General features: G+C 38.5%; 1 long non-coding RNA gene across 1 annotated transcript in view; it reads left to right on the forward strand.

Moving 5' to 3' along the window:
- LOC116704697 (uncharacterized) overlaps window positions 1-5,611 on the forward strand; it is a 12,422-nt gene that overhangs the window by 6,118 nt on the left and 693 nt on the right. Inside the window, exon 2 of the long non-coding RNA XR_004335760.1 lies at window positions 5,567-5,569. This is a non-coding gene — a long non-coding RNA (uncharacterized LOC116704697). The remainder of the gene's footprint in view (window positions 1-5,566; window positions 5,570-5,611) is intronic.

A 5,611-nucleotide genomic window follows, 5' to 3' on the forward strand; every position in this document is an offset into this window, starting at 1 on the left:
GTAGCTGCAGCTACTCAGTGTTGCCTGCACCACATCTAGTCGGGGGGGTTTTCAATCGAAAGTGCTCGCATATTTATGGCGATTAAGATTAACATAAAAATTGGCCGGTATTCTCCTTTAATGTTAGAAGTTATAACTGTCAGGATATCATTGGGTGCACAGGCCTTTAAAACCCTAACCATGCAATCATGATCATCACCTCCCCTTTGCCCTTCCAAAATAATAGTTTTATTTTAGCAAATTAACTTACTAGTTTTATCTTAGTTTTATCTAAGCAAATTAACTTACTAGTTTTATCTTAGTTTTATCTAAGCAAATTAACTTACTAGTTTTATCTTAGTTTTATCTAAGCAAATTAACTTACTTTAAGATATTTGTGACAAAGTTTCTGAAATTCAAAGTCCCCACATCAATTTGTGTGTGTGTGCGTGTATATACATTTATATGTGTGTGTGTGTGTGTGTGTGTGTGTGTGTGTAAACTCATCAGCCTAGGAGTCAAATATTTAGACCATCCAGCCACCAAACGTGTCATCTGACAATCTGTGTTTGTGAACTCTGACTCCTTCTCTGCATATCCCAATCATAGACCGTTAATATAAGTGGACAGAGCATCCGGTTTCGAAAAGGGTGCACCCATGCAGGCGGAACGTACTTAACCTGCATTCTATCTGAATTCCTGCAGAGGGCGACACGCATGGTTGCAAAAGAGGTTGGTTTCAATAGAGTCTATGGAGAAATGAGCCACTTCTCACTTGATTTATTACCTCAGTAACACTTCATAATGAGTTTATGGTCTCGATCGCTAGTTTCTAAGTATTCGCAATACAGAATGATGTTCATTTTTGAAATTACGGTCTCGTTGATTTTAAAATCGCGATAAAGCCGGGGGTGTTTTAGGGCGTGGCTATGATGTGTTGACAGTTCTCGGCCTGTCATCATACAAGTGTTAGCAAAGCTTGTCCACGGCAGTGACACTTCATTTTGGGGGTTGACTACGTTTCATCGCTGTGGCTGTGACACTTTGGTCGGATAATATATCTTGTTCAGCGGTCGGTTTGCACGGCAAGACACTCAAGGAATCGGCAGTTCAGTTTTTCCGGTAAGTAATTATATTTGTTTTAATACAGTTTTTCGTTAGCCAACGTAGCATCTCAATAAATATCAGTTAGCTAGCTCTAGATTGCACCTTGCAAGCAAGCTAGCGGCTAACAATAAGGCTATGCAACCGTATAAACGCATGCAGTCTGTTAACGTATTAAAATTTTATTGTTACAGTCGAATACAGAAGGTAGCACCGATCTCGCCTGTGATCTTTTGATCTGTATAGGTGGTATGAGTGCTAATCGATGCGCATGTAATGGTAACGTTAGCTTAAAATCAAAGCCTGATGTAGCTCGTTATATTCAAATTCATAAACCCTGTTAGCACGTGGTAAGACCATCGTGGAACAGCGTGTGATTCAGACATACCCTCATATTTTGTGTGGCGGATTTGTACGTCAAACGTAGACCTGCTTTTAGTCAATATAGTATCCCGAAGTCTGGCAACGTACCCAGGCGGGCGAAAGACGGCCATGGCGAGGCCTGCACACCCCCCCAGTCCGGGGCTGCGGATCTTTCTGGCAGAGGTTACAGCACCCTGTCCCCCTCGCCGCGGCAGCACCCACCCCGCATCACCATCACACCGACTAAGCTGGGAGGAGCGCGTTAACTTGGAGACGGAGGTCTCCGGGTGGGGAGTGGGTCAGTTGTTAGCGTAAAATGGCGCACATGAACAATTAGACATTATTTTACGATTCGTTGGGGTATGACTTATATTAATCTGTTAAATATACATTTCAATCATTTCATTACAGATGCATACAGCAGATGTGGTGCCTTGTTAGTGTAAATTGATAGTATACACCTTTTGGAGAGTGAGTTCTAAATGCACAACATGAATTTCTGTCCTAACAGACTTCCTTTTGATGAGGCCAGGCTGAAGCAATGGTTGGTGAACTGGGAGAGAGAGACCAGCAAATGGAACCACGAAAGTCACGTCTGCTGTTCACACTTTGAGGAAGATCAGTTTTTTAGAGACAAGCAGGTATTATTAATTTAAATATATTTAGTGTGTCTCATAAATTAGCTCTAATTATAAATTAATGTGTGATCTACCGTGCCTTAACTACTTTTTGTCTTTTAACTGGAACTACAAAGTATCCCCCTGGAAACTGAATGAGCAGAGCCTCCAGAGGAACGAGGTGTATAGCCTCCAGAAGGAGACCTGGTGTATAGAGCCTCCAGAAGGAAGACCTGTTGTGTAGAGCGGCGTATGGTGCCATTTCATCTGATGTGGAAACCAGAGCGTGTGACCACATCCAAAGTTCTCAATATTGTTCTGATTGTAAAATGCCAGAAAATCATTTTTGGTTCAGCTCTTCTGCTGGAAGGATGGACAATCTTTGGCCACTTGGTAGTTAGAGGTTCATTTTCTTGGTGGTTGACTTGTTTTCTGCTGTAGTTTGAGAGGTGTAGTATAACATTAAGTAGTTTTGTGGATTAAACTTTTATAAATATAAACTGGATATAAATAATGAATATACTCTACAGTCACGGTGAAAGTATGTTTGGTAATTTCACATAAAGGGTCTTGTATATTTTATGTATTTATGTACTGTTAGAATTATATTGACATTGCATGTCCTATGGTTTTTAGTTTCCATACTTTAAAATGTCAGTAACTAATGATTAAATCAAATGTACCTGATACATTTGATTTAATCATTAATTACTGACATTTATAAGTTGTTTAATTCTCCTTTGCAATTTGTGATCATACGCTATGATTTTACAATAGCCCTGCACAGATTAACAGCCCCTAGTGCATTTTCAATTTCTACTAAAAATGTTCAAAATACACAGAAAAGCAAGTATGGTAACATTTGTGTATTAAAGCCAAATAGAAAGACACTTTTAATCAATTACAAATTCTATAAATTACCAATGTCTTCTTGTATGACTACAATGCTGGATGTTCCTTTATAGTTACTTCAAAAAACAACAAATGTAGCTTTAGAAGGACCTTTATTCACATTGAAATGGCATCAACTAAAAAAACATTAACCAACACTAAAGATTTTTAAAATATATGAATTAAATAATGTAGTTCACCTTTTACAAAGTAAATTCCATACATAAATACTGCTGTGGGTTAAGGTAAAGGCAAACTTAACTGTCACAAGACATGTCTGCATATAAAGAGGGTCGTTGAATCTCTCCCACTGTTAATTACAGTAGAAATGGTTGACATTACAAATCAAATATAAAAATACAGCTTAACATTTAAATCTTACAGCACTTTGCTACTATGCCCGATACTGCAGGTGGAGTGCTGCAGGTCCTCCTCCATCCCTGCAACAAGGTTGACGCCCTTGACATGTCTCAGGTCATTCCCGCCACAGTGAATAAGGAGGACGTCCGGGACAGCTCTTCCTTGTAGGGACTGGAAAAGAAAGGGGAAGTCTCTTCCACGCAGACCAGCCAAGCAAATATTTTAAGCTATAGAGAAAAGGATAAATGACAGCACTCTTAATTACACACTATTTAAAATGCTTTGTTACCTTGGCTTTTGTAAAAAAGTCTATTAAAGTTTAATGTTATACAATATAAGCAAAAGAAATTAACTAATACTATTGCTTATTTCTGGGGCATTTGGGGGGTAACATGCCATCGTGGCTCTCAGCACTCTTATTTCTAAAAAGAAAGAATCACATTTCCATTTGAGCCCCATAGTAAATATCTATGCACACTAGCATGTACTGTACTTCTTAATTATCCAGGAGAATACACATGAATCAACAACAGTCTATTGTTCTTTAGTGTAATTGTACTTATTAAGGAGCTTATTTCTGCTACTTAGCTCTTAAGCATGTCAAGGTTAAATGCCCCAACTATGACTGACAGGGCAAACTAGCACATTATTGGTGCATTATGGTTTTACAGTTAGCCAAACGTTATAAGAAACTTGGTTATACATGTGCTATAGCGTTACACTGATAAGCATTGACACGCCGTTAGCATTTCGCTGACACTACGTTTAACTACGAGAAGTACCTTCGATTAAAAAAATTCACGTTAGCATGTTTACCATAGCTAGTTGCGGCAAGTAACGTTACAGAAATTTACTTGGTAAATCAGATCGTTCTTGCAATGTGACTCTTATATGTTACATAACCATAGACTATATAGGACAAAGATATACGTAAAACCTAGTGAAGCTAAATCTTACCTTGAATTATTCAGCAGCAGTTGCAACCAGATTGCCAGGAAAGTGGTTAGCTAAGGTTTACGGTAGAGCAGTGTTGCTAACTCTCAGCTAACGTCAGTCAGATCCCGCCCTAGACTGTATATCCGCCCCACCGTCGTGGCTCCTCTCTCACTCCGCCCTCTTCTCTAAAAATCGTCACATCCGCAACCAAGATGGCTGCGCCCATAAACGCAAATCGACGACTCATTTCTGATCTCCACAAACCAATGGGTGACGTCACACAGCTCTGTCCATTCATATAACGGCTATGATCCCTGGTGTGTGTGTGTGTGTGTGTGTGTGTGTGTGTGTGTGTGTGGAGGGAACTAACCGTCTGTCCCTTGTAGGACACAGATGTTTGTATCAAATGTTGCTTCTATCTCTGTGAGGACCCTAAATGGCATAACACCTAACCTAAACTTAACTCTAACCTTAACCGTTTTAACCCACTTAACCCGAAAATCAAGTCCGAACCATCAGACAGTACTTCTAACAAAAGAAAAAAGCACAACATACCAGAGTCTTAGACCCACCAGGGAGTTATGATAATGATCTCTTCAAAAGTGCATTCACACAAAAAATGCAAGTTTTTGTCATTAATGTAAAACATTTTAACTAACTTTCTCATAATAATGACATTTTTCTCACATTTAAATTTATTTCATGTAACAGGTACAATGTAATTTAACACATTTCCATTACAGTGTATGAAACTGATGCAGAGAGAGTTTATTGCTAATTTTCAGCTCTTGTCCACAGCTTTCAGTATCGTAAATGTGGAAATAAACAAACAACACAACATACAAAACACATACCACAATACACCAGTGCACCTTGGTAATTCACATTACAATTAGTTAAATACAGATTTTAGCTACTGAACCTTTGCTGTAACATATTGCATATCTGGAATTAGTTGGATTTTAGTTGGTGATCTGTTTCACAGCTAATAATTATAAGAGTTCCTCGAAAAATGTTATAATTATAATAACTTAAACTAATGAGAAATTGTCATATGAGGTAGTTTTTGAGCTTAGTAAGAAATGTAAGCAGTAATGCAAAGTTGACATGTTTTATTTTACATCTACATTCTATCTGATTTTAATTCAGATTTAAGATGAAAACTTCTCACTGCAGTCTACTTGCAGATCTTAATCCCTTAAAACGGTTTTAAGTAGTCCACTTATTCAGCCGCATCTTTTCTCTGAGCCTCCTGACAGCAGCAGCACATTTCAACATCACAGCCTTCGCCCTGCTAAATTCCTTTTAATCCTAAGAAAGTATCAGCGCATACTTAAACGTGGGACAAAGTACTCCGGTGT

The sequence above is a fragment of the Etheostoma spectabile genome, chromosome 16 (genome assembly GCF_008692095.1).
Source record: "Etheostoma spectabile isolate EspeVRDwgs_2016 chromosome 16, UIUC_Espe_1.0, whole genome shotgun sequence".
NCBI classification, from domain to species: Eukaryota; Metazoa; Chordata; class Actinopteri; order Perciformes; family Percidae; genus Etheostoma; species Etheostoma spectabile.